We start from the raw sequence: 13259 nt of genomic DNA on the forward strand, positions 1-13259 counted from the left end.
CTTTATTTAGTGTTGTGTGTCGTCGGGTGTTGTGTTTGCGTTGGTGTCATGCAGCGAGAGCACCACTCCAAGACTGAAATTAAATGAGAAAATGGATCGGGAGTATTTTTTAATCAGCGTAAGATTTTGAGCATTGAATGCTTGCATGGGAAAGGCTTGATGAGAATGTTCATATTTGCCTCCGATTCCGGCGCCAATGATATTTAAAACTTAATTAACAGATGATCAATAGTGTTTACACTGTAAAGCGATGGGGGCAGATTCTAATTAGAATACCCATACATTATTAATGACATTAGCAAACTCTGAAATTAAAAGGAGACAACTGCCGTGTCCAATTAAGACAGCACTCACAGAGAAACAGTGGTGGCAAAAGACTGGAAAGGAAAGAGAGTGAGTGAGGAGTAGATGAAGTAGATGGATGACAATCAAAGTCCAGAAGAGTCAAAGAGAGTTGCTCAAGGAGGCTGAAGGATATGACTGAGATTTATTCTAGTAACTATTAGATAAACTACATAAATCCCAGTGTAATAAATATATTTAATATTACAGAGAACTACCCACGTTACCCCATAAAGCCTGTGGGGATTGAATATGGGCATGGTCATTATAATAAAACTATACATTTGAGTACCTCTAATAAAGACACAGCATTTAAATGAGATGACCAGATGCATACCTTCAAGGATAATTATGATTTATTACAACTTGGGTATCGTTTTGTGTGAAGTTTTGGCCATCCTCTCTGTTAGTTATTATAACACTGTGCTTACTAACTAAATTGCTTAGACTCTATATCATATTGATATATCAGAAAAACAGATATGATATAAGTCGGAAAAACACACATAGCAAATACCGGTTAATAGTTAACGTACTAACTGAAACGCTTAGCTAAGATTAAGGCATGATTATGATTACGAGTTTAACAAGACAACACTCGGTTAAAAATAAAGACTTATTTTTAACGATACGGGTAATCAACAGTTACACTTTTTCATCAATGATTGGAAACTGCACAAGTCAATAAGACTTATTATCCTTATTAAAGTTATTATCCTTTAACACCCCCATCAGAACCATTCCAACGCGCAATTCCAGTAGTTAAATAAATCAGCCTCAGTGCAAAAGAAATACTGTGAGATCCAAGGCTGTAACTAGCATGAGAAGATCATCTCGAGTTCATCTCGGTTCAGCTGCTGTCACTTGCGTCGGGGGAGTAAGAAAGAAACTTCTGAGGATGAAATGTAAGAAACTCCAAGTTGGCTAATTACAAAAGGAGCTTAAACACTCATAATTAGCCTTTTCTATTGTAGTATGGGGTTATCACAATGTCGTGTCAATGTAATTTTAGAAGGAAGTGGGGGCGAAGTGGAAAGAAAGTGGAGTTCGAAGTGAAAAGTAGCACTTAGAGACTCAGCTGGGAATCCACTCTGGTCATTCAGACGCATTTGGTCCCCACCAGTGGTTTCAACGGCCATTATATCGCGCTGACGTAATTCACATGGATTCCTTTTGTTCAAGTTAGACCAACTTGGGTCTCAAAGCGCAATTTAGCAAGTATGTAAGGAAGGAAAATAAAGAATCTTAACTGGATCTTTAAAAAAGAAATAACGTTTCTAGTTGTGTAACTAGTCTGCTCTATAGCCCTGTAAAACAGTTGTGTTTAAAAAAAAAATACAGATTTAACATACAATACAACATGCAATGTTTTGAATAGTGAGTTTATGAGTCTTTATACTGTAAGATAAGTTAGCTGATTCAGAACTCGACAAAAGAAGACATTTTATTCAACAAAATGTTAAACTACATCAATTACTGTTTTGTTTACAGCTCTTTCGAGAAAAAAAACAACCTAATTTTAAAGAAATAACCCAATCAGACTGAAAATCTATTCAAACCTAAAATAGAAAGGTTTATTATTTTTTATCTTCTCGTCTCAGACATTTCATAACATGTCCCTCATGGGCAAGTACATACCATTTGTAATTAAACGTGGTCTCGCCATTGAAATCCACCAGAACTCATGGACACTGTAACATTTCCATGAAAGGACCCCTCCAATAATGCTTTTTTAATTGGTCCAGCAGAGATGAACAGAGTCTTATTGAAGCAGATCATGCAACCCTGAAGCTTCAGACGCAGGATGAAGTGCTGACACTGTACAGCCAGCGTAGTAAGCACAGATACGATTCTCTGTGTCATTCATCAGAGGGTAATAGATGTGCCCAGTAGGCCACAAAACAAGAGGAAGCGACGAGCGACGAGGAGGAGAGAGGCAGTGGGGATGCTTTCATTTCAGCTGCGATGAAAGACAAGAGACACAATATCAAGACGTTTGGGAGGCCATCTTTCACCGTCTCTTTACAAAGGTCTTGTGCATGACTGTGTGTGTGTGTGTGTGTGTGTGTTTGAAAAGGGTAATTTGATTTTCTGTCCCTCATCTTCTGGCAACCGATGGGGACGACCAGGCAATCTAGTCCACTGAGCTTCCAGTTTCACTTAAACTTTCAGCCTTGAAACAATAGCTCTCTCTCTGTTTCTCTTTTTCTGCTGCAAAAAAATACGAGTACACTTATACACTGAAACACACACACACACACACATGCACAGACACACACCCACACAGTCTCGTTCCTCACCCTCCGTAATTAAGCTCCCATCATTGATTCTAGGGGCGTTTTGACCGTGTAACCTAATACCAGCAGTAACAATTCTTGCTTTTATAACACAAGTGAGTGTGTCCGTCTTATTTGTGTTGTGCGCGTGTGTGCGTGCGTCTGCGTGGGGTCGTGTTTCCTTGGATACACTGATGGGCTCTCAGACCGCTTGTAGCGGTCCATTAGAGATCAATGGGATCCCTGCTCCTAATTCCTACTATCAGGGAGCCTCTGATCCCTATCTGCTGTGTGGAAAATGCAGTGAAAGCCATTTCATCCTGTCACACACACACACACACACACACGCATGCACGCACGCACGCACACACACACATCGTGCATACAGTATGATTGTGCATGAGTGTAATCACAGGCAAGCTTCCCAGCCGTGTCTATGTGAAGATATTCTCACCCACACAGACAAATCTTCCAGGCGTAAGGTGCTTCTGTGCGTCTGTGTGATGAATGAGAAGGCGATGAATGTCTATTGAAGTCTAAAGCAGAGATCATCGTGGCTGTGAGGTGATGGTGGTTAGACCGTGAAAGCCAAAGCTCCCGAGCTCAGAATATAGTAGCTCAAACCCAGAGCTGGAGAAACCAGCCAACACAGCTGCGTCGAGCGTCCATTTTGCCCTTTTCTGGTGTATTTTAAAGCAAATTTCGTCATATTTGTACCATACGTCCACCTGGGATGAAAGGCAGGAATTCTTATGCTTATGAATATTTTACACCAATGTGTGATAGGCTAGAACGATAAAGTGATGACACTTCGGAAAGACGTGGATGTAAATGGCAACATGACTGGTTGGCAGAGGCGCGCAACAGCAAGGCGGTGATTCTAGTTTTACCATTGTAAGTTCCCATTCCAAAGATTCATGTAAATAATATCAGAATTTTCCTTAAGAAACACAGAAGTCTTATTTAATGAGATTATACTGCTAGCCAGCTGTACATCAGTTAGCTAGCGTGCTTGCTATTGTATTTCCAGCATGTTTTAATGTTGAAAAATGAGCCAAAGAAAGTTGTCACTCATCTGGCGATAACAACGTGCTTTTGTGAATGAAGCATTACGTTGTAGAATTTGATTCATCTCTGCTTCTTTGTGCTTTTCCTTCTTTCTACTCCACTGCTCGTTTTGGTCAGCGAGCCACGCGACTTGCCCTACTTTTGTTTTTTGTTTTTAGCCGGTTGCGACAGTCGTAGAGACAACACATAACAATGGCCGCTGCTCTGACAATCCTGCTCCGTTGATTTGATGGAAACGCTCTACTCCTGTTCTATCTCTATGCTCCACACTTTCTTTACACATATGTGTGTGTGTGTTTGCTTGTCGGTGTGTTTCCTTATCAGTTGTGACTTCTATTGTCGAGCTGCTGTTGTGCCGGCGTGCTCCTGAGTGTAATTTGAAGAGGTAAGTTACCGTTAGGGTAAAGCGATACAGCGGTAAACGCCATTGTTATACGGGAAGCAGAGGGATAACGGAGCAGTCTAGATTTCACAGACGATCTGCAGCTGCTGTTATCGTACAGGAGTGAAATGAAACCTTCACTGGTCAGTAACAACGGGGGACGTCGTTCCTCTCTCGTCCTTTTTGTCCTCATCTTGTTTCCATTCCCGCATCCCTTCCTCTTGTATCCTTTCTTCATCCCCTTGTCTCCTCACTGCATCACTCTCATCGTCATTCTCCTTACTTTCTGCTATCCTCATTTTATTTCCTCTTTATATATATATATATACATATATATATATATATCTCATCCTGCCATTCACCATTTTTCTTGCATCCTCTTACCTGATCTTTTTTTCTCCTTCTTGCTATTCATGATCAGAGAAACTGACTGTTTTGCAACCCGAAGTGAAACACAGAGCATCAAAAATAGGAGAAGATACCTGCGTTTTTTTTTAAAATCTCTTACACTACAACTCGTGCAATTCCGCGCAAGCCCTCTTTTTTTCTTTTTTTTTCTTCCTTCGGTAGCCCAAAACTCTAATTTTCATGGAGCACTTATCAACCTCTGTGGAAATGTCAAACCCATTTTTGTAAAATTACAACACAGCTCTGTCTTTGGCCGTGCGTCAGAAGCGAATGCAAGCTTCTGGCGAAGAAAAACACAATTTCTCAAGATTGTTTTGCTCGAAAAATTCCAGTTTTAAGCCTCTCAGACAATCAACCAATTTAGACAATAAACTCATTTTCACAACGGGGCTTGCCGTTTGTTGTTTGCTTGCTCTTGGTGAGCTTTTGAAGGCCCCAAGAGGTCTTGGAAGTTTGAGATTAATTACTTTTCTTTTCCAGTTGCGCAAATTAAAGACAGCTCAGAAGAAACCCTCATCACGTAATCGACTAATCAGCTTCAACATGCCCACCACCACACTCTCCCCACACCCTTATCATTTGAGGGCATTCGACCCTCTTTTCGCTCTCTGAAGATCACTCCATCACACACAGCAAAAAACAGAAAAACGCCGTTCATTCTTCTACTTGGGAAAAAAAAGATTTATTGATATACTTTTTCTTTGATGGAGGGCCAAAGTGGCCTCGTAAAAAGAGCTCATTCTGGCCTTGGATGTTTGCAAGCGTTGTTTGGAGGCCTGGGTGGTAAAAAGCCTGTTTACCCCCAGGGCAGTGAAGGGAGGCAGGCACAGAGGACCTGGGATTTCCCCTCCACCCCCCCCCCCCCGCCCTTCCTCCGGCCTCTCTGCGCTCTCACCGAAGCAGAACAGCGGCGAGCTTTCACAGCGGAGAGACACCACAGAGACGCAGGATGCTGATAAGAGTGAAACAAGCCATTGAGTCCGCTTAAAAGAGACGTTTTCCAATTCTATCGAAGTGTGGGAAAGAGTTATGTCATGGGAAAAAAGATATGTGGTGGGGAAAAAATGTGAGAAACAAGGGAGCGTATCAAAGAGATTTAATTAGAAATCAACTCTTGATGGGATTACCTTTGAATTGAAAGATTTCTGTTTAATTCACCGACTTTTTTCCCCCTTCAGTTCGACCTTGAGCTGTCTGAACTGCACCCAGCCTCCTCATCTGGTGGTAGAGATCAAGTGGTCCGCACCATCCCTCTTTCTCTCCCCATCTATCTCTTTTTTCCTCCTCCGTCCACCTCTCCATCTGTCTGGCCCTGGCCTCATTCTACTCCACCTTTTCTCTCCCTCCTTTGTTACCCCCCCCCCCCCCTCCTCCGCCTCCTTCTGTCATCCCTTCCTCCCTCCATCCTTGTCCCACTCAGCTGCGAACAAGACTGATGAAGAGAACGACCAATTCTCTATCGCCTTGCCCAGATTCTCATCTAATCTCTAATCTGTTGGACCCAGCAATCCCCCCATTATGCTCAGTTCAAATGTGTGGTATTTCCGTGTGTGGGTGTGCTGTAAGTGTGCATGGATGTGTGTGTGTGTGTGTGTGTGTGTGTGTGTGTGTGACCAGCTTCAGATTGATAAACCGATAGCATCTCTCTCTCATCCCGTTCTTCTGCCCACAATAGGCCTCATAGATTGTAATAGTGCTTTCTTTCACTTTCCATCACTCTCTATGGCATCGTGGCACAGTCTGTTCTACAAAAGTAGTTTTCACATCACTATTGTCTAGATTGGCCAATTTTCTCTCTGACAAGGGAGCTAACGTGTGCCCCCGTAAAGTCTCCGAGCGCCATATTGGCACCGAACTTAAGAGTCGGGTCACAGCTCCGGTTTGGCTTCCTGTTAAACCCAGAAGAAAACACACAGCAATCACACAGCTTGGTTCCTTTTGTGTTTGAGTCCGGAGAAGACAATTCAGCTATATGGGCTACAGTAAAGAACTGCTCTTTCACTGATGGTCGTGACGATCTGTTGCTTTTTGGCCCATTGAAATGCCTTCATTGTAGCCACACAATCTAAATTCCCTCATCATGGGCTCCGGCTAATGAATACAGCTGCCTTCTCTGACCTTGGCAGAGATGAGTGAGTCCCTACTGCCCACATATGCATGATTGCACACACACATACACACACACGCGCGCACATACAAGCACATTGAGCGCCTTTTTCTGTCAACACAGCGGGGTAAATGGGTCTCCGCTCAATAGCCGGGGCCTCCAGTGGTACAAATTATCATTGTATTCATGAGCTGACAGACCTGTTACAGGCGAATATCGGCTCACCGGGTGTGTTGCCGGCAGCAAGTATAAATTGTGTGTGTGTGTGTTTTTTCTTTTTCGCTAATCAATTTATCAACCAACCTATAATGAGAAAGCATATGTGTGTTTGCGTCAAACACACTCACACACGTAAACGGCCACTCTCCGGAGGTCAACGGGAATTATTTATGTAATGCAGCCGTTGTGTAAGCTTATATTTGTTAAGCGCAGTTAAGCTTGCTGTGGAAGCCGTCTTTTAGAGAGCTGCCTATTCCCCCCCCGCCCCTCCCTCCACGCCGCCGCAGCCTGTGGCGGACATCCATCCATCAGCAGCGTGGGGTCAGGACAACAGTATTTGTTTGTTTAAAGAATATCCATTTCAGCAGGCAAACAGAGCATGTGTACATTAGCTATTTATAACCTCACATAAGCGTAACACTGCCCGCTGGACACAAACGGCCCACGCTTATGGAAAGCTGTACATCACGCCATGGATTTCTATTAGACATTGAATCAAAACACACGCAACTATCGAGTGCGTGTGGGTTCGTAAGTGCCCGACAAAAAAAAAGGCGTGTTGTGTTCTCGACTTCCCATGTCCAGAGCCCGCAGTGATTGTTTTGTGATGCCTTTTTGAGAATTCGAAGAACTACCATGATGTTCACAGTTCTGGGATACGATATGTCTCAACATAGCTGTTCACGTTGGAGAGCGGATACAGTAGAAGAGGGCTTTAGGTCACGTAAGAAGAGACAAGATGGAGAGGACGTTATTTGTTAGTTATTCAAGCCTGTTTTTAGTTACCCATGAAACTTTCCTATTGTGCGTCTCGCCATCCTTCTCTCTGCTCCTGACTCATCCTCCTCTGTTCTTGTATCTTGCTCCTCAACCTTTGCGTCCTTTATCTTTTCAGAGACTTCATCTTTCACTTCCGTTTTCATTTTAGACTCACCCAGTTATTCAATCGAAAGCACACGATGTATCTTTTGAGCTCTTACGTCATTCTGTTTGGTTTTGTATACTATAGATGAATGAGAATCGCTTGATTGTGGTAAGTCATCAATAAATGCTCAATTGGTGGGCATGTTTTCTTAGTGAGCTTGATGAGGCAGATAAACAGCTGCAGTGACACACAATTGAGGGTTGCTTTACACACTATACAGGGCCAAACAATTCTTTTAGTATATACAAGGATACAGTATTAAATCATTTGTCTTTCATATAAAGGCATCATAATTGAAGAATTGTGTTGATCGATTGAATTTGCATTAAGAAATTGTCTTCTTCTTTTAGGATAAACTGTGTATGTTTGTGTAAATATTTAGATCACACAGAACTGGGATGCTACCCACAGAAGCTTTAGTTTTAATGGCCGGTCGGTAAATGATTTCCAAGGAAACACTGGCAGTTAGCTTGCAATCTGCTTGGCCGAGAAATATCGACACAATAAAGAATCTTGTATTGTTGGCACTTCGCTATCTTGAGGCAGCAGAAAGCCATGGCGCCATTGACCAACAAAAACATGGTCTAAGGTCAATGGTGCAGTATTTTCCTGCCATTAAAGGGCTCATTATTCAGATTGTAAGACATTCTACTGCAGGGACGCGGTTCCTCAGTCAATAGGTTATTGTGCATTTGCTCCTATGCAGTCAAACGCTGATGTGACCGAGGATTGGGAGACGACGGAGGCAGAGGGTCCGCTGCTGTTCTGCCTCCTCCTCCCTCAGCAGAAAATGGGGGTTAAAAAATCTGCTATCCTGTATAGAAAGGAGGAAGAATTTCAGCAACCAATGACTGTTTTACATGGCACGTGAGAATTATATTCAGAAAGACTGAAAAATAGAATCTATTCTTTAACATAGCTTGAAAATTCGGTTACACACTCAGATTCCACGCGGGTCTGAAACTGTTATTAAAAAGTCTGCTGAATATTTCAATCATCCAACAACAAACTATTTCAATTAAAACTTTTGGTTGTGCGGACACTTTTTCAGCCGTGAGTAAAACAGTTTGATTGTCTCTGGTGTCTGCGCCTCGCTCGGTCGGACCTGAATGCATCGTGGAAGGTTGCAGTCACTTTCTAATGGTCTAACCCTCAACCTCCCCAATGCTTTTTACCTTCTTTGTCGACTTTCTTCCCGTGGCCTTGTTCCGCAAACAACACCTTCTGCGTTCCCTCCACCTTGTCTTGTTTGTGCAGCACACAGCCACGAAGTTGATACAGATGTCCTCATCTATATAGCCCTCCTGTTTGTAGCCATGATTTGTCTTCCCCACCTTTTCTGTGCCAGCCTTTTCTTCCATCCCTCCTTAGCCTCCTCCCTTCCCTGCTGTTTTCAGACAAGGCTGTCAGAAGCCAATGGCAGACGCCCGGAGCAAGCTCGGACACACAAATACCCCGTGTGAGATGTATGACGCGATACCATATGAACGTGCGAAGGTCTACATTACACATGCAGCCAACATGGAGCGTTGTTTGCTGACAGATGGTTGAAGCATGAATCTGCATTCAAGTCAGTGAAAGCTGGAGGCTTCGGGCTCCTCATGCTCGCACCTGATAAACAGAAGATGTGTGTGTGTGTGTGTGTTGGCTCTGCGTGAGTGTGCGTTAATGTGCATCTGCTCCAGTGTACGGCGCTTTGTGTAGCGGCTCCACAGGCAATGCGCTCCAGAATGCACGCGTGTCGGCGTCTGTGCACGCGTGAGCGTCTATACGGGTGTGTTTTTTTCTCGCCGGGCCCAGAATCAGCAGAATGCCGCTGGAATGAGAATAAGTGTGGCTTTGCCATGGCAACAGACGGATGCCAGAGCAGACGGGAGCAGCAGAATTTAAGCCCGGCGCTCATCACAGCAGGGGAAGAAGAAAGAAGGACCTGATTAAACACCATCGCTCCTCCTGGAGCCCTCAGCCGCAGCCCTTTTCATCTTCCATTTTCAGTCTGCCGCGAGACGCCACAGAGTGAAACCAGCGCCGGCGCCTGCAGATCCGTGTGGGCACAAACCCCCATCACAAGCAGAAATGCTGTTTATGCAGATTTCCATTCCTTGCACGCTCATGCAGCGAACGCCTCTGAGCTCAATGACACAAACACAGACGCAACGGTATACGCCAGAAATACAGTTATGGAAGCTGAGAGCCGAACGAGCGATGCATCACCACACCGAGTATCAAGGTAGATGTCAACGTGATAAGTGATTCAGAGTTTAAACTTGTCTCCCGGTTGCATCACAGAAATCTTTTGATTGATGCAGAAGCGGCCGATGGAGCGATGTGTGACACACATCAACGCATGCACACACACACACACAGGTCTCTGACTAAGTGCAGTGATTGATAGCTTCCCATGCACTGCACAGTAGTTGGGCTAATTGCTAGAGTGTGAACTCAGTAGCTGGTTTCCTGGCTCCATCCCCAAACACTCTGGGCTAATCCTTTTCCTTTTTCATATTTTTTTTTTCTAAGGTCAGCAGGGAGGTCTGTACCTTTTTTTTTTTTTTTTTTTTTGACTGAGGCAGCAAAAAGACGTGGAGGGAGACGGAGGATTAGGGCATGGGTTGGATGCCGCCTCAGGTTCTTGAGGCAAGCGTTCTAACCCTTTTTCCTGTTGGAAAATCTCCAATTTCTTGTTATTATGTCTTAAATAATTCATAAGCAAAAACAAGCTCGAGGACCATTTATCAAAAATACAGCTATATATATATGTATATTCGGTTAACACACCTCTTTATAGACTGGACTCAGTTGTTTTTTTTTAACAGTATTCATGCCTCGCCTCTCTTCTCTCTTTTCTCTCCAATACTGTCCTTTTTTTCTTGTCTTAAGACCATGAAAGGAACAAGGTCCCCCCTGAGGGTGAGCCCATCTCCCGTCTTTGTCCAATGATATTAGTTTGTCCAATGATATAAGCTGAAAAGAAATTAACAATTCTGTCAAATTAAAAAAGATCCCTCTGTGACCTTGTAAAGACAATTATAGCTGCTCATTTTGGTTGCACTGATGAGTTTCTGGTAGGTTCCATCATCATAAGCTAACGAAAACGCGGCTGAGATCAAAGCCAGCGAGCCTGACGCTGTTTTAATGTAATTCATATTGACGTCCACGATGTAGTGACCGTGAAGAGTCAGCTAGGGGTAAGAGCTAAACAATGTCCAACCCAACATTTCCTCCATTTATAGTTGGTGCTGTCAAAAAAATTATCCATATCTGTTCCTTTTATCGGACCTATTTTTAGTTAAGCACAGTTAGAATTTTCTGGTAATAACACATGGCAAAGTTTCATCTTTCATCTTCCTCGCGGGAGCCAATACAAAAGTTTTGCTGCTAATAATGGATTTTCCATCGGCACTGTGATCACATGGGAAACGCCCCCTCTTGAAATGACCCTGGCTTTATATGAATGGACATATAATAGATATTTTTTTTTCCATTTGGAGATCCTATAGAATTCACATACATTAAGGAGACAATATTTCTGGAAATTGGAAGTTATTCTGGTAATGATTTCATGTCGGCAGCTCTCCACCTCTCCTTTTCGGAGCGCTCTGTAATTTCACTTGTGATGTGAGAATGATGGAGTTGTGATAATGGCACGCTCTCATTTCATATGAGACAGGAAGACTCATTACGGACTGACATGTTTCTCGGCGGGGGAGAGGAAATGCTTTCCGTTATCTCTACATCCCCGCGTCTCAACAGTTGTCACTCTTACATTTCCTTTTCATCATCAGTTCCATCTTCAGAGAATCAGTAATGAGGGGCAGCGACTCACAGCGCCAAGTATAACACCGAGACCTGCCTAAGTTGCGAGGTGGTACATTGTGTTTTCAAATGTGGAAAAACTAATCTATTTGCCATTACCGCAATGCATTAGGAGGCAATCAATGGGAAGGGAAAGAAGAAAAAATGGGACTCTTCATCTCTGGATATGTTTGCAAACCGCAGCTTGTATGAATCGTTGTTCGCTTTCGAGGAGGAAGATGAAAAGCACCACAGTGCACCTTTAACATCTGAGCCTCCTTATTCCTACTGAGTGTCCTCTGAATCAAAGCCTTTTTTTCTCTCGTTGGGGTTTTACGCTAACATGAATTCTGGCCTTAATAACCCGCGCAGGTCAGCACAAGCACACGCGCTCCTCCATCCCTCTCTTCCTTCCGACCCATTTCTCAGCCTCCCTCCCCGGAGCATTGGAGCAGACAACAGACCTTGGTTAGGTCATGGCCAACACAGACCTCATTTGTCACAGAGGATGAGCATCTATGAAGCCGGATTGTTAATTATGAGAGTAAAATAAAGACGTATGAGGTACGAAGGCAGGCAGGCAGGCAGGCACACACACACACACACACACGCACACACATGCGGCAGAAGCACACGCTAACACCTTGAACAAACATTCGCATTTGGAATCAAATTATTTAGGCTGAAATACACAGACAAACACACTTCAGCACAGATGCTGACACACACACACACACACACACACACACACACACCTACACACACACACACACACACACTGGGTGAGGATGTATGGGAGCTGTGTGTCCCATGACTCATGCTGTATTGCGTCATGTCTAAAGGTCTCACACTGTGCAGTTTAAGTAGCTGGGTTGATTAACATAAAGAGCTGTAAGATGATGGGAAACTGGTTTATCACTGGGATTTTTTTTCCTGGAAAATACTGTGAACTTGATTTTTAGATTGTGTGCTCTTGTGTTACGCACACTGAGGACTATTGTTCTGAAACAAAGATACCTTCTCTCAGCTTCATTACTGTGGGAATGCAAATGTCAGAGCGAAATACTGCAGCCCGACCTTGAAACGCTGTTATAACGGGAATGTAAGTGGATCAACATTTTAGATGCTGTGTTCCAGTTATTCGTCCTCCTGTGTGTAGTGTGAACTTAACGGAGGTCAGGGTGGTACACCTACCTTTGTAAGCCGGACCATTTGTCCATGAAAGTATTGATACAGTTGCACAGTTGCACACAAAAAAAAGTGAATAAAATAAAATAATGAAAAATAAATAGTTTGAGAGAGACATTTAAACACTGTGTTTTTTTGTGTGGGCATGTTGTGTGCAACCGGATATCCAAGCTTCGGGCCCCAAATTAGTGCGTAGAACACAGACTGTATATAAGAAGTGGATGTCTACAGGCACTGTGACGTCATGAGTTTGTGAACTGCTGTTTTGAAGGCTCGAGTTTGCCGTCTTGTTTGTTTGCAACCAAAAGGGTCACAAGAAGATGGAGCTATGTACAACTGAAGAAGGCCTTTTTTGGACAACCAAAATGTCACAATTAACTATTTATGAACTAAAAACTCCCAGACTGGACAGCGGTGTGGTCGCAACCTGTCAATCACAAGGTAGCCACGCCCACTGCACATTCACAAACGATGATCCTGTGCCTCAAACCACTGAAACAACATGCAAAAGAGGTTTTATTTCTTGTTTTACTAATATTCTTTCATTTC

This window comes from Clinocottus analis, unplaced genomic scaffold (genome assembly GCF_023055335.1).
Source record: "Clinocottus analis isolate CAN_PGR_092001 unplaced genomic scaffold, fCliAna1.0.p SCAF_17, whole genome shotgun sequence".
In the NCBI taxonomy this organism is placed as follows: Eukaryota; Metazoa; Chordata; class Actinopteri; order Perciformes; family Cottidae; genus Clinocottus; species Clinocottus analis.